The following is a 25,104-nucleotide window of genomic DNA, read 5'->3' as shown; positions in this document are numbered from 1 at the left end:
ATGCAATATACAGCTTCCTAATGGACTAACATTGAGTTTCAGAGGCAGCACTAATCTGTAGTAAGTGTTCACACACGAGATGAGCAAGGCTTCCAAAATAAAGTCAGACAATTAACACTATGCAGGAGAACCAAACTTAGACTATTCAATTATACCCCTAATGGACAAGTTAGTACAATCACACTTGAGTTACCGGTAACACAAAAGCTGTTATGCACCTCTAAGTTCATTACATCTCAGTACATCAATCATTGGACGGAACCTTATGGTAGCTAAGCAACTTATACTTTGATCCTGGAAGTATAAAAACCCACTGTTTATTATGCAATGGTCTGAAGACCTTAATGACCTGGAACACATCAACTTCTCTTGGGTAGGTATTCAAACATCTGGATGGCATACACTGAGCAATATGTGTAAATCAAGATGGCTGTATTGATGGTTACTGCATTGTTATTGTGAGCTAATTTAGGGTGTTTTCTGTTTTTCTGTTTTTCTGTTTGTTTGTTTGTTTGTTTGTTTTTTACTCCCTCTTCTCTTCTTCTCTCCTTTTTTTCTTTAACTGATTCATTATACCGAGAGGTGAGAAAAGAGTTAATTGAATCACTTCTAGTCATACAACCCAGCCGATCAGGAGAAGCTTACACCAACTATCTGCTAGCTGACACAGATATAGAGACTACTAGGGTGACAAGAATAAGACATGCCATGATGAAAGCAACCACCAAAGATAATGATCCCAAGTAACCCACAACAGTCGGAAAGGCGACAGAGACTCAGCTTTTAATAGCCATGCTTTTAATTGTGTAATATTCAATATTATTATGGCCAACCGCAGTTGGCCAAACTGCGGGAGGCAGTGGAGGATAGGGGTGCCTGGCATGCTCTGGTCCAGGGGGTCACGAAGAGTCGGACACGACTGAACAACAACAATTCAATATTATTATAAGATATAGAAATTTAACTTAAGAATTGAATTGTATTATTTTTCTGCTGGTCTTTGACCGTATTAAAGTTTTGCTTGCTTGCTTGCTTGCTTGCTTGCTTACTTTAACTGATTACGGTAAATGCAGATCATACAGAAATCCAGCCTATGAAATAGCAGGATACTAACTTGGCGCTTGTGGAGATCTAATTCCATACTACTTTCCAATGAAGAACTGCACAAAATTCAAGATAAGCCACTTGGGCTGTCAATCTAGAGCAAGTCACAGAAGGTGGTAATAAAATAAACCACCCAGGAGAAGCCAAGGAACAAGTGCTTTGCCTTGATTTGTGCTCTTTTGATTCCCCCTCCCTGTGTGTTGCTCAATCTTCTATTGATCTTCCCTTGGTTATTTCCACACTTTCATCTCCTCTTTTCCACAGCGCCCACAGGGAAGGGATATATTTGACATCGCCAAGATTGCCTTCACCTCGACAGCCTCTGAGCTCAGAACCAACATCTGCAGGTGAAGAGATTGCCTTAGGTCAGGAGCAAACTAACTAGATCCACCTGAAGACACTGTTTTTGTTTTGTTTTCAGTGGCACTGGGATCACATCTCCCTTGCAAGCAACCTCAGTCTGCCCGAGGCCTTTCATTCCATTGGAATTGATGCAGGCTACAACAGAAAGTTTGTGAAAACCCTGAATGCTGCAGAGAAGAAGAGGAAGAAGAGTTTGGATTTGATATCCCGCTTTATCACTACCTGAAGGATTCTCAAAGTGGCTAACATTCTCCTTTCCCTTCCTCCCCAACAAAAAAACACTCTCTGAGGTGAGTGGGGCTGAGAAACTTCAAAGAAGTGTGACTAGCCCAAGATCACCCAGCAGCTGCCTGTGGAGGAGGGGAGACGCGAACCCGGTTCACCAGATTACGAGTCTACCACTCTTAACCACTACACCACACTGGTAATGAGAGACAGAAAAGGTGTGTTTGAAAATACTGGACCCTGGGTTGCCAAACGAAATGAACTGGCCACAGATATGTACAGGTTAAAAAAGGAGAGAGAAGTATTTCTTCACTCAAAGAATAACTTACTGGAATTCTTTGTCATTCATTCTTCCTCCAAGTTGCTCAGATCAGATACATAAGAACATAAGAAGACTCCAGCTGGATTAGGCCAATGGCTCATCTAGTCCAGCATCCAGTTCTCACAGTGGCCAACCAGATGCCTGTGGGAAACCCACAAGAATATGAACAGGGTTCATCCCATTGTATTCTGTGAAAGAAGCTAAGAAAAGAGATAACATTGCCTGAATCTTTGGGGTGACCAGTGTGGTACCTATGTATACAATCCTGCACTTCAGGTCTCTACCTGGTGCCCAGAAAAACTCTGAGCCCCCCCCCCATTCAACTACTGCTTCCTTGATCACAAGGTGGTGAGGATGGTTACCTTTTTCTCCCTTGCAAAGTACATAGAGCTGAAGGAGGAAGTTGGAGGAGTGGCACTCTCCCCACTTCCTCTTTCAACTCTATGTACTTTCATCTCTATGTACTTTCCAAAGCTTAGGTTGTGTTTACTAGATTTTTTAAAAATATAATTTTTAGTTGATTTTACAAGTGTAAAGATACAACAATACCAAATACATATCCATATTTAGAGATTTCTCAGAGTTTCCAGACGTCCCCCCCCCCCGGGTCATATTGTCAACATTTTCAACTGCATTATGTTTTATATCTCCACATATTGTCCATACTGTTTTGTTATATTGCAAGTGTTATTAAAACCCTGCTAATGTTTTCATCTGCTGACAGTAGTCTCCTAAATAAATTATAATTTTTTCCCATTCTTTCTTGAAGTTTTGGTCTTCTTGGATCCTGAGCTTTCCGGTCAGTTTTGCCATTTTGGCGTAGTCCAACAGCTTAGTTTGCTATTCCTCTCTGGTAGTGTTACCGGATTTTAAAGTAGCATGTGCACACAATTGCTTCCTGTCTTCATGTTTCTCTGGGTCAGCAGGGCTGATCTGGGAGAGTGGGAAATTGTGAGCAGAGGGGTGAAGAGGAGGAGGAGGAGGAGGAAGAGTTTGGATTTGATATCCCGCTTTATCACTACCCGAAGGAGTCTCAAAGCGGCTAACATTCTCCTTTCCCTTCCTCCCCCACAACAAACACTCTGTGAGGTGAGTGGGGCTGAGAGACTTCAAAGAAGTGTGACTAGCGCAAGGTCACCCAGCAGCTGCATGTGGAGGAGCGGGGACGCGAACACGGTTCACCAGATTACGAGTCTACCACTCTTAACCACTACACCACACTGGCTCTCACCTAATAGCACTCTCTCAAAAATCCAAATTAGTATTTGTTTCTTCTGTTTTCTGAATTTATTTCTCTTATCGTAATGTTTTTTGGTTTTGTATGATTTATTATCTATGCTACTTATGTTATAAATGTTTGTCTGTAATATTAATAAAGATTCTTTAAAAAAAAAAAGAAAAAAAGAAAAAAATCCAAATGTGTCCATGGGCCTAAGAAGCCTGGTGCACGTAAGAAGTTTCATATCTTGTCAAGAAAAAGGTGAGCATTAAGTCCTTAAATATCCTGGACCCAAGTTAAGGACCTTGCAATTTAATACAAGAACCTGGCTCCCTGCAAACATATTAGTGTATCGGATTATTGTCCATAAACGCAACTTTAGAATCATTTGCGTCAAAAACTGTGTTTAGGAAGTGATGGCAAATGGGAGGGGACAACCTCTCTCACATGAGACTTTGTGAATCACTTTGCTATTGTGGTCATGCTACACATGCATAGGACAATTTGTTGTTGTTCAGTCGTTCAGTCGTGTCCGACTCTTCGTGACCCCATGGACCAGAGCACACCAGGCACGCCTATCCTTCACTGCCTCCCGCAGTTTGGCCAAACTCATGTTAGTAGCTTCGAGAACACTGCCCAACCATCTCATCCTCTGTCGTCCCCTTCTCCTTGTGCCCTCCATCTTTCCCAACATCAGGGTCTTTTCCAGGGAGTCTTCTCTTCTCATGAGGTGGCCAAAGTACTGGAGCCTCAACTTCAGGATCTGTCCTTCCAGTGAGCACTCAGGGCTGATTTCTTTAAGGATGGATATGTTTTATCTTTTTGCAGTCCATGGGACTCTCAAGAGTCTCCTCCAGCACCATAATTCAAAAGCATCAATTCTTCGGCGATCAGAGTCAATTCTGGAGTCAATTCTGACGAGGGAAAGCAGAAGGGCTGGACATCAGTTATACGAGAGAGTTAAGAGTTATAAGCTCAAGCTGTCAGTATTTTTATTCTTTCTCCATCCCCCCCCTTGCTGCCCCCCCTCCAACGATACATAAATACTGAAGACTATTTCCGACAGGGGCTAATTTCACACATCATTGGGAACAATAATAAGTGTATTCTAGATAAGGAGCACTTGGTGTACTAATGCGCTTTAATGCACTGCAAAATGTAAGCTGATAAGTGGATCAACTAGATAATTGCAGCAAGCCACCATCAACACCGGTCTTTATTACATATACACATGTCTAGTGAGAGTGTCAGTTCCTAAATGTTCTAATAACTAGGTTTAATCTTCTTTTGACACCCCCCCCCAAAAAAAGTTCCACGGTATTTCCTCTCTCAAACAACATTTCCAAGGGAATCTGCTCTGAAACATATCAAGGCTAATGGCTGCCTTTTCTCTAGTTTTGCAGGGCTGGATTCCATCAGATATATTCCTCCAGTATTTAATCCTGCCTTGCTACCGCCATGGAACTCAAAATAGCATACATACGGATAAAATTGCCAGTTATATACGGACTATTTGTGAAGCTCTCAAGTTTCAGCTTGGCAGGAGCATGTTGTAAATTATTGCATGGAATTTCAGGGAGGGGGTCTGCTTTACTTTACTTTGCTTTCTCCTCCCCTCTCCCAATTAACCCCCATCTCCAGGGCTCTGGGGTTTGAGGAACCACAGAGGAAAAACTACCAGCGCCCACCACCCATGACATCACCAGCAGCTGGTCATAGGTCTCAGGTTTGGACCCTGAAATCTCAAGGTCTAGGATACTCCTGATCTGACAATCCTATTCCCTGATGGTCTGTTTCCAGGAATCGATGAGACCCAGATCTGCTTAGTTACACCAAGGTGGTGGTCTCATGTGCCTTCAGACCATCCCTGGATCCCAGTATTAGAAATGGCCACCACTGAAAACATCTTTAAATTAGTCATGCTTCTGTGTTTTAGCATGGACCGAATTATTGCCCAATTTTGAAATAACTTTCTTTTAAAAAATGTCCAAGTCAAAATTCCTTTGAATTTTGTCTCAGATGACAATACTGGAAGCCTCGGAGACAGATGAGGGGGCCTTGAGAACAGAGGGCAGGGAAGGAAAGGGATATAATGAGAAAAGGAGACAGCTACAACAACAACAACCATCATCGCTAACCAGCCTGATCGAGGATCAGGGATGATGGGAGTTGGAGTCTGAGAACAGATGAACAGATGCACCACCCTGGCTACTGAGGCAAGCAAACATTGAAGGGTGGGAAAGAAAAGCACACAGCCCTTCTGCATATCCTGAAGTTGCCATCAAACAGACAAGTGCCAGATTAGTGAAGATGTCAGAGGAAAAACTCAGGCTCTGTATGCTCAGGGAAGAAGGACTGTGTGTGTCTGAAAGAACAAAACAAAGCCAGAGGACTGTCCAGAGGGACCGTAGAGCAAGTTCTCTCCATCAGCAACCTACATAATCTCACGGTGAGGATGAGATAATGATACAAATGGACACCAGCCTCCAGGCTTTTCAACTTCTTCCACAACAGTTTTTTTTAAGCCATTGGCTCTTATTGGATTTATTCAGATGTTGGATAACCAACCTAACATCACAACAATTTGGAGAGGGATCTACAGGAGGAACACACTAGCTTGGAGGTTATAGTTCAGAAAGCCATTAAAGGAACGCAAAATAGTTCACGTTCACATCCATGCTTTTACCCCACCCACCCTTATGGTGGTTTTTCAATGACCTCGGCAATCAAGGTATCTTCTCAGCTGGTGTTGGGAAGAGACCACTCTTGCTTGAAACTTGAGATGGGTGGATCAGTCTAAAGCACAAGAAGAACCCTGCTGGATCAGGCCAACGACTCATCTCCCCTTCCCCACACATCCCCATGTTTTCCCCCCATTTAATAAACTTTTAGACATTATGTTTTGCTTTTAGGAGACACTTGCCTGCAGCATTTTGATGACTGAACATGCACAGTGGGTTTGAGGAGGGGAAAGGAATAGGGAATGCAGGGAGGAGTGGGATGGATAGAAACCTGAACAAGAACACATGATACTACAACATTTTGTTACAGGTCCTACCCTGATGTTTTTGCATATGGTGTATGTATACACTGGCTGCCAATTAGCTATCAGCACATAAACAGATGCCTTAAGCACTGCACAAAACTATATATAAATACTTTTGTATTAATACTTTTGTATTAATACTTATAAGTGTTAATATAATACTTGTATTAATACTTATAAAACGATGCTGCAGATATCACCTTATCAGGAGGTTCATTATGCACAGCATAAGAATCCAGCCTTTAATGATGTGTCACCTCTCCTTTGGAATTCCGTCTCCTTAAATGTTAGACAGGTGCCATCTGTGTTGTGCTTTTGGTCCCTACAGAAGACCTTCCTCTTTCACAAGCCTTCTAAGTTGGCACCTTTCCCAGTCTTCATCTGCATTGGAAAGATGTTTTGATCATGTTATCTCTTGCTGTTTGCCTTCCTGGGCTGCTTTGGAAAGAAGAGTGGGATATAAATACATACATACATAGAGAAAAAAAACCAACAAAACCCTGTTGTTTTGTTTCTTCCTACAGTGGGAGATTTGTGACTCTTGTCTGTCCAGTTCAGAAGACATTCTGAATGTCCTCTGAGCCGCAGTGGTGGTAAGCAACTGTTTATGAGAACTTGGGAATAGAGTTTCTTCCACAGCAAGTTTATTTCTTCTCCCAACAGTGGATTCTTTACCTCTCAGTCATCTGTCACCTCCCATTATGTCCCCTGCCTCTTGTGACGGACATGTTACAACCCAGATGCCAAAAGGTCTGCCGTCTCTCTTCTGAGCAACAACTGCTTTGCATAACAGATCCCTGAAGGCAGTAGCTGCTCTGAAAACAAATGAACCCCTAAAAAGCAATCCCTCACGTAAGGAAAGGAAGCCCTAGAGGTATCCAGAGCTAAAGAGGTCATTCGATGGTCAAACATGCCATCTCAGGGTTGGTCGTTGAAAATGCGCTCTGCTACATCATCATAAATCCGAGACCTGTTGGAATCATGAGTAAAAACTCTAGGGTGGGGATCCAAAGTGGTGTTTTTAGTCATGCCTGAGGATATTGGGAATGTTGAGCATGTGTCATGCATGCAGGTTCAATTTCCAGGTATGGCTGGGAAGGAAAAGTCCCTTCTCTGGAACCCTGAAGAGTCAATGCCAGTCAGTGTAGATGAAAGGTGTCTAACCTGTGGTTCTCCAGATTTTTGAGACACCATCTCCCATCAGTCTCAGACAGCATGGGCAACAATCAAGGACTATGGGAATAGCAGTCCAAGAATATCGAAGGAGGATACAGGTTAACCACCTCAGGTGTAGACAGCACTAAGCTGGTTGGACCAATGGTTTGACACAGTGGAATACAATTTCCTGGGTTCCTCCCTATATCTCATCCTTAAATATAATTTTTCCATGTGTTCTGCTTTTCTGAGCTGACAACAGTATTACAAAATTCTCAGAAGTGCAGAATCCAAAGAACAATGAAGTTCCAACCTGCACATTAGTTCAGGAGGGGCGGATTGGGTCAGTTTGCACTGGAATGCCAAAAACTGAATTCCTCAAAGCATCTCTAATGGGGGGGGGTGCACATTGTCACAGCACCTTATGCCTAAAATTGCTCAACATCCCTATGAGTAAGTTTAGAATTTAGATGGAAGACAAAGCAAGGTATACTCCCCTTCCTGACAATTAGCCTCTCCATACTGAAAGCTAATTTCTGTATAATGCTCTTGGGAATTGGCACATCACTAAATATGCACCACATGATGAGTGAGAAGGGCCACTCCCTGTGTTTGTTTTCGCTTCTCTGGGCTGCTGAGCAACAAATGTCAGGAGTGACAGAATAGACGATGGGTTATCCATCATTATGAAGGATGGAGAGCCAGAGGAGAGTCAGTAGCTGCTAAGTATTGGGGAAGGTGTGCTTTGATTGTTTCCAAATTAGAAGCAATCTGCTTCAATTGGAAGCACTAGTGTTTTGAAGCTGATTGGGTGTCAGATTCAGAGTGGGAAGACCTGGATCCTGTCAGGTTGGCTGCAGGTAAGCAGCTAGCTGAGTCAGGGGGCAGGGCAGAAATCCAAGTAAGTATTTAGTTATATATTTAGGTGCATAATTGTTTGGGCTGCTTTTCCGGGTCACCTGTCTCTGTAAGCAGTGTCCAAAACCAGTTCAGGACCAATTGTGAAGTGACTGCTGCCACATAGTTTGCATCTGAATTTTTTAGAAAGTCAATGTGGGGGAGGTGGTGAGCTGGATAGGGACCATCATAGGGCATTAAGCCTTTGCCCCCTGTGCATTCCTGATCAGAATAAACTTAACAACAGTTATTCACAGTGGAAGGAAAGCCCCCACTGACACTAATGAGAGCTTTTTGTTATGGCCCTGGTGTCAGACATTATCTTCTTCAGGGAATGAGGCTGGGAGTTCAACATAGGACAAAGAATAGCCCCAAAAGTACCTCACCAGCTGGAAGAACTTCCACAGTAAGGGCACACACTGCCAGTATCCTTCCAGCCATAAGATGTGGTCTTCTTGCTCCAAGGAATCCAGTTCAGAAGCTCCAGTGCTCTTGTCAAAGTCAACAACTGCTGGTTTTAAGACAAAGACACTCCTCTCAGTGAAGGTGGATCTGGCCCCTGCGACAGAGTTGCAGCTCCTGCTTAAGGCTCAGCCTGAGAATGACTACTGCTGAAGCAACATCTGAGCTCTGCTCTTGTGAAATCTCTAGCCTCAACCCTGTAGGGCGCTGAAATAATTAAAAAATTGTCCAGTAGCACCTTAGAGACCAACTAAGTTTGTTTTGGGTATAAGCTTCCGTGTGCATGCACACTTCTTCAGATACCTGTAGGGAACTGTCCATGGTACCCTCGCCTCACTTCTGCTGAAAGAAGCAGGCGCACTGGAACACTTTCCTCCCATTGTGAAGTCACATTTTCATGTGATACTGTGTGATCAAAGGAGCAACTTCCATCTCAATCTAAATGGTGTACTTTCTTAATACCGTTTCATACCTCATCTATTGTTCTCTCCTTGCATCTCTCTCTCTCTCTCTCTCTCTCTCTCTCTCTCTCTCTCTCTCTCTCTCGGAGCCACAAAGATTTGTAAACTTCAACAACAGAAATGTAAAAAAAAAAAAAAGTTTACAAGGTAAAGGATGTTAAATATATGTGCATTTCCTTTATCATGGGTTGTCAATGTGGTGACCCAGGTTGTGTTGGATTCCAACTCCCACAAGCCCCATCTAGCACAGTCAATGGTCAGGGGTGATGGGAGTTGTAGTCTGAGAGAAACCTGGAGGACCACAGGGTCTCCATCTATGGTTAAGGAGCTGTGTGGCCAATCGTTCAAATTGAGGAAAGGGAAGAGGAAATATTGTAGGTTTTAGCTTATTCCATGAAGGAAATAGCAAGCAGGCACACAATGAAGTCTGTTTTGCTCATATGCAATGAGGCCAAGCTTGGTGTTAGGAGTCTCCAAGAAAAATTAGGAGGTTGCACTACAGGAGCATCTGAAGGTGCCTGCTTCCCCATCTCCACTCTATTGCAAAACTAATCAAATTGCACTGCTATCTATTGCTGTCACTGAAATACTTTGGGTTTACTGAAAAATATTTAAGTTTGATATCTGTTGTTCCTTGTCATTGCAATTTGCAATTGGACTGGCACAACCATGGATGGGAGTTCTGCTGTCAATAAAAACTGAGCCTGCCCACTCCTCCTGCAAATATAGGGCTGCGTGCATATAGTTATTTGTGGTCATGTCTTCTGTTTTGACCACGATGGGAAGAGGTGGTTCCCCAATGTTGCCCTTCTGCTGCATATTTAAATGAAACCTTCTGTTGCCTCCAGACGGAATGCTGACTCAGGGACCTGATCCTCAGTTGTCAGCACAGCATGTCCTGGCTCAAATTATTAGTCACCTTCAGGTCTTCGTTTTAAAAATCGAGGTAAATAAAGCAGAAGGAAAGGAAAGCCTGAACAGAAAGCAATGAAATATAGCAGGCATTATTTTTATAGCGGGATTTTGTTGTGACTTGCTCCGTCAATAAATCAGAACTGAACAAGGCGTTTGGAGATTCACAGCCACTAATATGTTTTAAGAGGGCTCCAGTTATAAATATCAAAGATGAAAGGCCAGCAAAGGCCTCCATTTCTTTTTATAGGTTTTTCATGCTTTTGCCAATGCGCCCTTTCTGCGAGTCGTGTCTCCTATTCCCTCATGTCTCTGCAGCAGAAAAGTGAAGGGTTTCAACTTGAGTCCTGAACTGTGCTGAGAGCCTAGAACAGGAGTGGAGAACCACCGGCCTAGGAGTCAAGTGTGGCCCCTGGGGCTTATCTATCCAGCCTTGTTGTTGTTGTTCAGTCGTTCAGTCGTGTCTGACTCTTCGTGACCCCATGGACCAGAGCACGCCAGGCACTCCTGTCTTCCACTGCCTCTCGCAGTTTGGTCAGACTCATGTTGGTAGCTTCGAGAACACTGTCCAACCATCTTGTCCTCTGTCATCCCCTTCTCCTTGTGCCCTCCATCTTTCCCAACATCAGGGTCTTTTCCAGGGAGTCTTCTCTTCTCATGAGGTGGCCAAAGTACTTCAGGATCTGTCCTTCTAGTGAGCACTTAGGGCTGATTTCTTTAAGAATGGATAGGTTTGATCTATCCAGCCTACAACACCCCAAAGAGTTGTGGTGTTGGAAGGGACCCCAGGGATTCATGCATTGCAGGCAGGGGGTTGGAGTAGATGACCTGATTCTACGAGTCCCACTTGTATGTATATGTATTATTGAAAAGACATTTTATAAACTGATGAATTTAAAGTCTCATAGCCTTCCAGTAACGATTTGGAACTTCCTACAGTACAGTGAAATGTGTGCCTTCTAATGCATACATGTGAGCCACAGGGCCAGAGATCCTTTCACAACATGAAGTACATATGACTTAAGATGGAGAAAGCAAAGAAGAAGGGTCAAAAGTATTCACAGTGATGGTTGAATTCTCTATGGCTTTGTGTTTTTCTGTGGGTGCCTTTCTTTCTTGCAATCCCTCCAGAGGAGAAAACTGATGGTTGTTGTTGTTGTTGTTGTTGTTGTTGTTGTTGTTGTTTTCCATTTACAGGAAAAAATGATCCAGAGAGAATAATTTGTTGTTGTTCAGTCGCTCAGTCGTGTCCGACTCTTCGTGACCCCATGGACCAGAGCACGCCTATCCTTCACTGCCTCTCGCAGTTTGGCCAAACTCATGTTAGTAGCTTCGAGAACACTGTCCAACGATCTCATCCTCTGTCGTCCCCTTCTCCTTGTGCCCTCCATCTTTCCCAACATCAGGGTCTTTTCCAGGGAGTCTTCTCATGAGGTGGCCAAAGTATTGGAGCCTCAACTTCAGGATCTGTCCTTCTAGTGAGCACTCAGGGCTGATTTCTTTGAGAATGGATAGGTTTGATCTTCTTGCAGTCCATGGGACTCTCAAGAGTCTCCTCCAGCACCATAATTCAAAAGCATCAATTCTTTGGCAATCAGCCTTCTTTATGGTCCAGCTCTCACTTCCATACATTACTACTGGGAAAACCATAGCTTTAAATTTACATCAGCAGAAGGGATTCAAAGGGCTGCTGAAAAGAATGACACTTCATACACACAAAACCAACACCTTTTTTCCCTGTCCTTCCTAATAATTGCTCTGATTTCTTTCTGCCACAAATTGGTACATTCCCAACTGGCCATACGTTTCTCAAAGGACGGATTCAAAACAGAAGAGCATTGTGATTTGTGACAGAGGTAATGGCTTCCCCCCTCTTTCAAGCACCAGGAAGCAGGCACTTTTCAGCTTTTTCAAACACCTGTCTTTGCTTCTTGAACAACAACTTGGTAAACGGATGAAAATATTGCCGCTTCTGCCGGCCTCAGGCTGAGGCTACAAATATCCATGATTATTACTCATGAGGGGCACAACCAGACTTCCTATTGCACCACAATTTCTAGGAACAGGTCCACGCTTGAAAACTCCGTTTCCGAGTGGTTGTTTTTTGTTTTTGTCCTTGCATTTTACCTGGGGAAACCCGTGTTTTACTGCTGAATTTTACTGCTGATGGAGAGAGCTGTCCAACAGAACAATGAAGTATCTAAGGAGGTGGTAGACTCAAGGTCAGCCACTTTCCCAGTAATTCTAGGGGGTGGAGAGATTACCCTATTAGGAATGGTTGCAGTGTTTGGGACTTTTTAGTTTAGAGAAAAGGTGAGTTGGAGGTGACATGATAAATTGTGGATGACATGGTGAAAGTGGATCGAGAAAAATTATTCTCCTTCTCTCATGGCACTAGAAATTGTGGAGATCTCATTAAGCTGATTTTTGGAAGATTCAGGACAGATGAAAGAAAGGACTTCTTCACATGTTGGATTGGAACAACAACAACAACAACAACAACAACTTGTTATTTATACCCCGCCCATCTAGCTGGGTTTCCCCAGCCACTCTGGGCAGCTCCCAACAGAAGAAGAAGAAGAAGAAGAAGAAGAAGAAGAAGAAGAAGAAGAAGAAGAAGAAGAAGAAGAAGAAGAGGAAGAAAGCTATAAAACATGGAACATTAAATACTTCCCTAAACAGGACTGCCTTCAGATGTCTTCTAAAAGTCAAATAGTTGTTTATTTCCTTGACATCTGATGGGAGGGTGTTCCACAGGGCGGGCACCACTACCGAGAAGGCCCTCTTCCTGGTTCCCTGCAACCTCATTTCATGCAGTGAGGGAACAGCCAGAAGGCCCTCGGAGCTGGACCTCAGTGTCCGGGCTGAACGATGAGGGTGGAGACGCTCCTTCAGGTATACTGAGCAGAGGCTGTTTAGGAAACTCACTCCCAGAGGAGGCAGTGATGGCCACCAACTTGGATGGGATTAAAAGAGGATGACACAAATTCCTGGAGAAGAGGGCTATCAATGGCTACTAGCCAGGATGACTATGCTCTTCCTTCACAACTGAAGGCAGCAATGCTTCTGAATGGCATTAAGGGCAAAATAGCATCTCGTGATGCTCCATAAGCACCAAAGCTACTCTTTGGATACAAACCTGGAGGTAGAAACTGAGTCACTATAGCACAGAGCCACTAATGCCCACTCCACGCAAGCAGCCCAGAAGGATACCAAGGGCGATGGTATCAAAAGTAGATGAGATATTGAGAAAAAAGAGCAGAGTCACACTCCCTTCTCTCTGTAAAGGTCATGCATGAAGGCAATCAAGGCTGATTCACTCCCCCAACCAGAACCCAGACTGGCATGGGTTCAGATCATCACTTCCAACCAAGAATGGCTACAGTTTTTCCGCCATGACCCTCTGAATCACCTTCCTAAGAATGGGGGTATTTTTGACCGGGTAATAGTACTTACAATCCACTGGGAATGGTGTTCCGAGCAGGTACAGGATTGCACTTCAAATCCAATTGAGTACAGTGGTACTTAGGTCCTACCAAACATGGAAAGGACGGGGCTGTCAAGCTTATCCCTAGCTCTTGACTTCTACTACAAGACATATACACAGAACTGGACCGTTACATCTACTGACAAATATGGCTTTGCTGGTCCCATGTCATTCCTGATTTAAATGGATTTTCTTGCTGTATGCATATTAATTTTTCATTGCGCCCTTTTTACCTGCCGCTAAGGAAACATGTACTGGAATAAAACCAGAACCAGCTGGTAGGATGCTTCCAAGATAGTATGAAAGGTATTTAAATGCATATGGCACGAACAGAAAGGAAATACTGTGGGTGATTTGATTGGGGTAAAATGGTAAAGAAAAACAAACTTTGTTACTGTATACTTAACATCCCAGGTAAACTCATGAAAGCATGGGGGAGGGAGCAGGATAGGAGGAATGGAAAAATCAACACATTTGTGTTCCATGTCAGTGTTGTATGTTTTCAACCACATGTCTGATCGCTCCCTATTTTCTGTGGACTTTTCTTTTTAAAAAACACCAAAAAAATGCATTTAATTGGCACACATATTGGATGCAGTTTCCCTGAAAACACACATTTTATATGCACCCTCCTGCAAAATACTGTTTTTTACCCACTTCACTATGCGTTTCCTCCTAAAATATGTTTTTTTTTGCATGCATTTCCCTAATAAAATGGGCATCTCCATCCATTTGTTAAATCAAAGCAATTTCAAAAATTTAGGAGAAGTGCAGGATCTGATTATTAACTGTGTAATGATCCACATATAAGTCGAGGAATCATGTAGCGCATTGACTTGCTTTAAAATATGGACCAAACAAAATTTTACTTAATCCTTACCATACATACATACATTCTTTAATTCGACCGTCAGTCAGAAAAAAAAAATACATTTGTACAGAATTTTAAAAAACCTCTGAAGGAATTTTGAAGAAAAAAAAATGGAAAACACAACCCACAATGGAATGGAGCTAAACAGATAGCTTAATCCTTACATTGCCTCCCTTCACATGCCCTGTTCTTCCCACCAGCTTTTTTCAGGTCAAGGGCCACATTCCCTTCTGGAAAATATTGTGGGAGCCACATCACAAGGGTGGGCAGGGCCAGGTGCAAAACTGAGCAAAGGTTCTCTTTGTTTCAACCTCTGGCGTTTGCATGGCTGGAAAGATGACAATCATACCTGTTGCTCCACCTAATTTTGCCTCTGTCCCTCTGTGGAAGGTTGTCCACAAGGGAGTGCAGCCTTCGGCCTCCCCACCACTAATCTACGCAGTAGAAAGAGTCACTTTTGTGGCAGGAAATCAAAGCCCATTTATATTCAGATGAGTCTGAATATTGATCATCAAGTATCCGTGACTTGTTTGAATAGCTAAAATAATAATAACAAAAACCAAAAACACAAACACAAACAAACTTGGGAAGACATCATAGAATCATAGAATCATAGAGTTGGAAGAGACCACAAGGGCCATCCAGTCCAACCCCCTGCCAAGCAGGAAACACCATCAAAGCATTCCTGACAGATGGCTGTCAAGCCTCTGCTTAAAGACCTCCAAAGAAGGAGACTCCACCACACTCCTTGGTAGCAAATTCCACTGCCGAACAGTTCTCACTGTCAGGAAGTTCTTCCTAATGTTTAGGTGGAATCTTCTTTCTTGTAGTTTGAATCCATTGCTCCGTGTCCGCTTCTCTGGAGCAGCAGAAAACAACCTTTCACCCTCCTCTAGATGACATCCTTTTATATATTTGAACATGGCTATCATATCACCCCTTAACCTTCTCTTCTCCAGGCTAAACATACCCAGCTCCCTAAGCCGTTCCTCATAAGGCATTGTTTACAATCATTGCGCTGTTCTGATCATTCTGTCAGTGCGAGCATTTTTGATTACCTGACGGAGCAGTCTCCCCTTCCCTCACCTCACATGCTATTCTGGGTTTTCTCTCAAGTGGATTTAGGAGAAAAGGTGGGGAAGTCCTATTACACTCATGGGAGGACTTGCACTGGCTTCTGCTAGTGTGCCAGGCTAATTGAATCCACCCCAGTATGACTAGAGGATGCCTGTGGTTAAAGTTCTACAAGTGTTCCCTGATGGTCTCCTCTTCATTTTGCCCCCTACCAAACGGCTTGACAAACTCTCCATTCACAGTTTGCCAGGTGGCGAACCTAGAGCTGCTTTCAGATTTCTCAACCCTGAAGACAATTACCTCTTTTTTTTATAAAGGGGGGGGGGTCATAAGGCAGCTCACAAACACTCTGTGATCCCATCAATATTTATGTACCTGACTCAGTAGCATCTGTGTATCTTACAAAGGGCCATCAATACAGGATATCAGCCCGTGTGACAAGTTACATTTTATTCCTGTCAACAGACGAAGATGTTCATATTTTCTCTGCTGGCATAGCACTCAATCTTTCCCCAACGTGATTGGCTGGGGCTGGGTCCAAAGCTCTGCAGACTGTGTACTACTTCTGCATTGGCGTTTTTCTTTTCTCCCCTAATGGTGGCACCCTACAAGTCACCCACACAAATTTCCCAAGAAATTTTGGCTCATATATGAGAAGGGAATTTATAGAACTGGAAGGGGGAGAAGATCTTCTTGTGCTGTGGATTGGCTTTGTCCCCAGAAGAAATTGATACGAAGTGATTTGCCTTGGCAGTAGGCTGACTATGGGAAACAGTTGCAGGTATGAAGCACCAAGAAGACTTGGAGGAAAGAGGAGTTCAAAGCAAAACGGGTTTTGAGATGACCAACAGAGAAACAAATAGAAGTGCATGAAATGATGAATGGCAGGGAGAAGCTGGGTAGATAAAAGCTTCTCTTCCTTTCTCATCACACGAAAACCCATGGACATGCAAGGAAGCTGAATGTTAGGAGTTTCAGGACAGACAAAAGAAAGGACTTAGACAAATCCTGGCAAATAGAAGAAGAGTTTGGATTTGATATCCTGCTTTTCACTACCCGAAGGAGTCTCAAAGCGGCTAACATTCTCCTTTCCCTTCCTCCCCCACAACAAACACTCTGTGAGGTGAGTGGGGCTGAGAAACTTCAGAGAAGTGTGACTAGCCCAAGGTCACCCAGCAGCTGCATGTGGAGGAGCGGAGACGCGAACCCGGTTCACCAGATTACGAGTCTACCGCTCTTAACCACTACACCATACTGGCTCTCAAGGGGAAGAAATGGAGGCAGTGAGAGATTTTACTTTCTTGGGCCCCATGATCACTGCAGATTGTCACAGCAGCCACAAAATTAAAAGACGCCTGCTTCTTGGGAGAAAAGCGATGACAAACCTAGACCGCATCTTAAAAAGCAGAGACATCACCTTGCCAACAAAGGTCTGTATAGTTAAAGCTATGGTTTTCCCAGTAGTGATGTATGGAAGTGAGAGCTGGACCATAAAGAAGGCTGATTGCCAAAGAATTGATGCTTTTGAATTATAGTGCTGGAGGAGACTCTTGAGAGTCCCATGGACTGCAAGAAGATAAAAGGAAATCACCCCTGAGTGCTCACTGGAAGGACAGATCCTGAAGCTGAGGCCCCAATACTTTGGCCACCTCATGAGAAGAGAAGACTCCCTGGAAAAGACCCTGATGCTGGGAAAGACTGAGGGCACAAGGAGAAGAGGACGGCAGAGGACAAGATGGTTGGACAGTGTTATAGAAGCTACCAATATGAATTTGACGAAACTGTGGGAGGCAGTGGAAGACAGGAGTGCCTGGCATGCTCTGGTCCATGGGGTCACGAAGAGTCGGACATGTCTGTGACTGTGACTAGGCATAGTCAATCAGACTATTTCTCTTCTATGTCACTTACGCAAGTGTTCACCCAGAAGTTTGTCCCATCCTATTTCTGCATTAATCTGTTTTGTTGTTGCTTTTGTTTGTTTGTTTGGTTGGTTGGTTGGTTGGTTGGTTGGTTGATATACCACCACTCATCAAAACATCTCAGGGCAGTTCACAAGACAAAAATGCAAGATGAAAGCATAAATAAATAGTTGAAACAGAAACAGCAAAACAATAACCCCCCTCCAACAACAAAGAAATTAAATGCACATTTAAAAATACATTTAAAAACACATTTTTAAAGTCTGCAACCACAGTGGAACATTTGGGAAGTGTGAAAGTTAGTGGATTACTAGGTTATGATCCATACATTAGATGAGGATACCAGGTATCAGAATCTGCAAAGAACCAAATTCCTCAGGCAGGCTTGAATAAGTAAATATAACTGAGAATGACACCTTTAAGATCTTCTGCCTAGTGACGTCATATCAGCAAGTTGATTGCAAGGGATGAGTTTTACATTGTAGATTATTTTAAACTGCACTGTAAGAGATGGAGAGAAGGAGATAGATGAGTTCATAAAATCTCAGCAATCAACCACTGACAATGAATCTGAATGCCAGCTTTTCCCTATCTCCTCTCGGGAGGTGATAGATGAATATTTGTTTCTGTTTCATCTGTAATCTTGTTTATGAGACAATCAAACTGTGTGCCATGGGTTTGGGGAAGAAAGCTCTGGGTATTAAAGATGAGGATCATAATAATTGCCTGTAGTTTTAGCAGGGCAGGGGGAGGCATTTGGAACACAGCAGAATGTTTGAAGATGAGATTTGCATTCCTTAACTGCGATTGACGTACAGAATGCAAAGTTCTCTTCCAATTTGTGACTTCTGTTTGCAAAATTTTATGTGGAAATCCAACTGTGGGGCAGGGGATGGAATCAAGAAATCTCCATAAATTGTGGGCTGAGATTCCACCAACCGAAAACATAATCAGCAGCGGGAAGAAGAAGAAGAAGAAGAAGAAGAAGAAGAAGAAGAAGAAGAAGAAGAAGAAGAAGAAGAAGAAGAAGAAGAAGAAGAAGAAGAAGAAGTGAAAGTTGTTTAGAAGAATGTGTATCTTTTATGCAATGTGTGTGCCTGATGGATTGCCAGCCACAACTAGGACTTCGCTGTTGTCTGTTCAAGCTGTATCTTTCCACGCCATACATTGTAAGTAGTGTGATACTACTTTAAACAGTCATGGGTTTCCCCCAAAGCATTCTGGGAGCTGTAGCTTGCTGAGAGTTGTTAGCAGACCCCTGTTCCCCTCCCAAAGCTACAATTCCCAGAGTAGTTTAACAATCAATCCCTCTTCACAAGGAACTCTGGAAAGTGTAGCTGTGTGAAGGGAATCTGATATGAAGGGACTTTTCTCACTGAAGACCAGCATCCACTGTTAGCTTCTCAGCTGTTTCAATTGCACTGTAATGCTGGGAGCTCCCTCTGCAGGCAGGGAGGACCATTGGTGCTATTATTACGATCGTGATTTCAGACTGGCTTTTGATATGCTAACAGAGGGCGTTTCTCTTCCTTCATATTGCCTGACAAATAAGACAATATCATCTCAAGAAGACATAAAGCCCTCCTCCTCCTCACAGGAACACATAGATCAACCCCCCATGAATGGAAAAGAATAGCATCTTCTTAGATGTACGCCCTTTCATTAAAAGGAGGAGGGGTTAAGAACCATCAACTCTGCATTTAAAAAGCCAGCCTTTTTCACTAGTACTATTTTGCAGTGAGCATAAAGAAGGCCGCAGTTGCTGTCACTAATTAACACCAGTTATTAAGCCTCTATTCTCACTGTTTGTCTTCCCCTAACAATGTCGGCTATCGGATGCAAACACACGTCGGAGTCCCATTGAAAAGCATTTCCGTCCTGATAGACGGGTGTCCTTCATCCATCTTGGATGGCTGCCAAGCCAGCAGAGAAGGAGATAAACCTGTGCAAATGCATTCCTTGGACATATATAGATTTCAGCATGCATTTCAAGCCGCTCTGCCACATTGTGTGACATTATGGTAACAGGAGATTTATGTGCACAACATTTGATGGGATTGCATTGAAGTTCTGTATCAGTCGCACAATGAGAGCCAGACTGCCACTATCGCTAAGGTACAACGCAGAAGCTCCACCGAATGAAATCTAGAGAATGCCATTGAGTTTTGTGCATGAAATAATCTCCAACTCGAACAAAACTACCCCCACCCACCAAGCATGAATGTAGCAAATGTCCTACAACTGCACAAATATAAGCCCCAGAGATTGCATATCAGCAAAGTATGTTTATTGTGTGATAGAATTAAGGCTGTATATTTTCCCCTGTGTGTAATATGAAAATTTTGCAATAAAAGCCGCACTTTGATACAGTTTGTGTATCTGAAGTAAGCATTAGCATATTTCCTGGCATAATGCAGTCAAACCATTAAATAAAATATAATCTTTAATGCATATTTTCCAGAACCATGCTTAAAAACTGTGGCAGTAAGTAGCACAGAGCCATAAAGTCTCCATCTCCTTCCCTCTCTTAAAATAATATATTCTGTATCTTCAACAATGTATTTCCTTAAGGAAAATAAAAGCAGAGGATTATTTAAGGAGAGGGTCATAACTCATTGATAGGGAAGCAGTGTGGTATAGGACTGCAGAGATACAGATTCAAGTCCCCACTCAGTCATGAATCTCAGTTGGAAACTTTGGGCTAGCCTCTATTACATCACCTAACCTACTTCACAAGGTTATTGTTAGGGTAAAATGAGAGGGAGAGCATCATGAACTCTTTGGAGGAAAGGTGGGGGGTACAAATACAACCAACCAACCGATCAGTTCTTTGCTTGCAAATGGTCCCAGGTTCAATCCAGGTAAGAAGAAGAAGAAGAGTTTGGATTTGATATCCCGCTTTTCACTACCCGAAGGAGTCTCAAAGCGGCTAACATTCTCCTTTCCCTTCCTCCCCCACAACAAACACTCTGTGAGGTGAGTGGGGCTGAGAGACTTCAGAGAAGTGTGACTAGCCCAAGGTCACCCAGCAGCTGCATGTGGAGGAGAGGAGACGCGAACCCGGTTCCCCAGATTACGAGTCTACCGCAATTAACCACTACACCACACTGGCTCTCCAGACTGAGGATGGCACACACCCCAACTAGTTTAAATGTTATTTCCTCCATCCAGGAAACCCTGAGAAATTTAGGTCATGTCTACACGTTTGAAAGCACATGGCTGGCTTCCCCCAAAGAATCCTGGGACCTGTGCTTGGAATTGCAGCACTGTGAGGGGTAAACTACTCGTAAGATACTTTGAGAGGAGACATGACTGTTAAAGAGCTACAAATGTCCCATTCTGTGAAAGGGCAAGCTGATTCTAAGTTACTTCTCAACACACGCACCAAACTACAGCTCCCAGAATTCTTTGGGGGGAGTCCAACTGTTATAAAACTGATCCACATTTGGACACTGAAGAGCTGCCATCTCCTTCCTTCTCTGTGCTTTACCAAATCTATTCCCACACTTCTAACAAGTCAGAACTGGGGGTGGTGAGATACTGATCTGACTCTTACCAGTGCTTCCCAGAGTTCAATTTTTGTACTAATTGGAGCTCCTGAAGTGTAACATCAGAAAAGATGGCTTCAAGAGATCAGGCATAATTCACTCTGGTAGTACCTGCTGAGCAATGAAGTCACCAGGAGTGAGAGAAACCTCATTGATGCATAAATTCGCAACAAGATTTGAGCTGATGATTATCTGCAATTGGATGTGATCCTGGAGGAAAATTACCTTCTGATCCATTCCAGGCTCCAGTATTAGCACCCTGCATGGAAACACCTCCTGGTGGAAGGAACAAAGTTCTTCATTGAAACAACAACGACCCCATAAGGATAGATCTGAGCATGCTGGACTTCTCCAAGCTGATTGAACATAAGAACTACCTTAATGGATCTGACTAAAGGATGTCCGGATTGAGAATTATCCTCCACAATCACTTGCAAACACACTGTTAAGACCATATTCATGGAAGGCAATCTTATTCGGCTACGAGTGATCACCAAGGAAGAACATCTAATTCACCGTTCCCTTCTCACGGTGGCCAACCAGCTGCCTGTGCGGAAGCCACAAGCAGGATCTGGGCACAAGAGCACTCTCATGTCCTGTTTCCCACAACTGTTATTCAGAAGCATTACTGCCAACAGCTATGGACAAAGAGCATAGCCCCGACAGCCCTCTCCTCCATCAATTCATCTCATTCTCTGAATTGGCCACTCTGTAAATAATCCCACCCCAAAATAGCAAAAGTCCAGCAATGTCCCAAGGTTAAGGTCCTGTGGCAGAGATTTAATTTGCTGTTCTTGTACCCCACTGTTGCTTTAATTTCTAAATTGCTGAAGGACCAAGCTGGCAATGTATGCAATGTGTCCAATGAAGGAAATGGGCTAATAGAGGATTGATTTCCCTTTGTTTGTTTTCTGGCCTACGAACGTGAGTCATCTTGTCACTATTGACTAAGCATTACCACATTGTGGAAAGGTGGAGGGGGGTGGAATCTTTACAGGCCATATTCCAGTATTCTGTCATCCTAGTATTGACTCTCTTTTCCTGAAAAAAAGACAATTACTTGAAGCTTTTTTGATGTTCTCTAGATACTCCTTAATCCTCTCCTTTTACTCTCGTATCTAAAGAGATCAGCAGCTACAACTGGGCAAGTGGTTACGTTTTATCAATGCTGAACTTAAAATGTTATTATATTTATTGATTATTCCTTGAAATGCCAAGAAAGAGGGAGAGGAGGAGAGGATTTTGTTCCTAAGAATGGAGACGCTTGCTGACAGTTCCTACCACCCACTCTAGATCAACAATGGCCGTGAAGATGTTCCCAGAGTGGCCACTCACCATTTCCACAGAGGGCGACACTTGCAGCCCCTCGTGCTCCTCCGCCTTCATGCCCAGCAGTCAGAGCACACTCACCTGTCAGCCATTGTTGGGGAATCCCCCCCCAATGGCGGGGAGCAGCCTTCCTGCCAAAGAGTGCAACTTTGAATGAGCCAATCAGAGGTCCCGCTTGGAGGGCAGTGCCTCGATGGCCAACAGGCATTAGCTACTGCCTCCCTGGCCACTTTCAGGAAACTCTGGGAATTGTAGCTTTGTGGAGGAAACGGGGGCCTCCTTGCAACTCTCAGCAGCCTTAACAAACTACAACTCCCAGAATTCCCTGTTTTCTGGCCTACAACCTGCAGCTCCCAGAATCCCTTGGGGAAAGCCGTGACTCTTTAAAGTGGCATTATAGTGCATTAAATGTCTAGCATGACTGTGACCTGTGTGTGTCTTTTTCTCGACACAATTCACAATCCTGCAAAGCGGCTAACGTACTCTCCCGTGGTCATTTGTTTTCCAAAACCAAAAAGCCCCAAATACTTTACCAGCTCACTTTATATAATGCAGACTTCTCCAACTTGGCGTTTTCCAGATGTTTTGGACGGCAACGATTCTGTACCGAGGCATGGTAGGGCTGCCTTCTGCGGGGCACAGAGCAGAACTCTGCTGTTGCTTCAGCAACAGCCAACTTTAGATGGAGCCCTCTCCAGGAGCAGACGCTTGGCCCCAACTGAAAACTCTGCCTTCGCTATTATTGGAATGGGATACTAAAGATTAGGAGGTGAAATCGGTAATGATACATTGGGCTAAATATATTAGAAGAATGGGAGAGGTTATGGAATGAAGGTATTAAGTTTACAGCATGCAGTACGCTTCAAGAAAAATTTATGAAAATGATGTATAGTTGGTATTTGTTGTTGCTGTTGTTCAGTCGTTCAGTCGTGTCTGACACTTCGTGACCCCATGGACCAGAGCACGCCAGGCACGCCTATCCTTCACTGCCTCTCGCAGTTTGGCCAAACTCATGTTAGTAGCTTCGAGAACACTGTCCAACCATCTCATCCTCTGTCGTCCCCTTCTCCTTGTGCCCTCCATCTTTCCCAACATCAGGGTCTTTTCCAGGGATTCTTCCCTTCTCATGAGGTGGCCAAGGTACTGGAGCCTCAACTTCAGGATCTGTCCTTCTAGTGAGCACTCAGGGCTGATTTCTTTAAGAATGGATAGGTTTGATCTTCTTGCAGTCCATGGGACTCTCAAGAGTCTCCTCCAGCACCATAATGCAAAAGCATCAATTCTTCGGCGATCAGCCTTCTTGATGGTCCAGCTCTCACTTCCGTACATTACTACTGGGAAAACCATAGCTTTAACTATACGGACCTTTGTCGGCAAGGTGATGTCTTTGCTTTTTAAGATGCTGTGTAGGTTTGTCATTGCTTTTCTCCCAAGAAGCAGGCGTCTTCTAACTTCGTGACTGCTGTCACCATCTGCAGTGATCATGGAACCCAAGAACGCACAGTTGGTATTTAACACCAGTTAAACTAGCCAAAATGTACAGAACAAAAAAAAAAAATGAATGTTGGAAATGTAAGGAAAAGGAAGATACTTTTGACCATATGTGGTAGATATGTAAGGAGGTAAAGCTTTCTGAGAAATGATACATAATGAGTTAAAGAAAATGTTTAAAAACACTTTTGTTAAAAAACCAGAAGCTTTTTTATTGGATGTAGTGGGTAGATAGATACCGAGACAAGATAAAAAAATTCTTCTTATATGCAACAACTGCAGCAAGAATTTTGTTAGCCCAAAGATGGAAACAACAGGAGCTACCAACAAAAGAAGAGTGGCAGATGAAAATGATGGACTTTACAGAACTGGCGGAACTGATGGGAAGAATCCGGAACCAGCGAGACCAAGCATTCCAAAAGGACTGGAACAAATTTATATTATATTTGAAAGACAACTGTAAGCAATTAACATCATTAGCAGGGTTATCTGAAGATATGTAGGATGAAATTGCTACCTATTCAGGTTGTGTAATATAACATTTTAGGATAGGAAATGAAGCGAAATGTAAAGATGTAAAGTTTAATTTTGTAAACCAACAGATGGGAGGGAGGGAAGTCGATAGGCTCAGTCAAGCCGAAGAAGTAAAATAAGAGGGTACGATTTTACGTAATGTGATTATATGTAAAACTAATAAAAATCATTTATATATTAAAAAAAGAAAACTCTGCCTTTGCTGAAGGGTGCCTCTTCAAGCAATCTTTGACTCTGACAGACCTGAGTAGGCTTTGGTTGTGTGTGATTGGATACTATAATGGAGTCCTCTGAGCAATTCAACATCCTCTGTGAGCCAGGGGGCCACTTGCAAGTGATAACTTCTGGGTCTAGCCCATGGGTAGGCAAACTAAGGCCCAATCGCCTTCCAAATCCGGCCCGCGGACGGTCCGGGAATCAGCGTGTTTTTACATGAGTAGAATGAGTGCTTTTATTTAAAATGCATCTCTGGGTTATTTGTGGGGCATAGGAATTCGTTCATTATTGTTTTTCCTAAATATAGTCCAGCCCCCCACAAGGTCTGAGGGACAGTGGATCAGCCCCTGCTGAAAAAGTTTGCTGACCCCTGGTCTAGCCCCAGGTGCAATTGCTCGTCTGACTGAAATTCCTCTACATTACCCTCTGAAAAAGGTATGTCTGACCCCCAAGGTCATGACAATAGCTT

Source organism: Lacerta agilis, chromosome 3 (assembly GCF_009819535.1).
Source record: "Lacerta agilis isolate rLacAgi1 chromosome 3, rLacAgi1.pri, whole genome shotgun sequence".
Lineage (NCBI taxonomy): Eukaryota > Metazoa > Chordata > Lepidosauria > Squamata > Lacertidae > Lacerta > Lacerta agilis.
Note: the sequence above shows the minus strand (reverse complement) of the source record.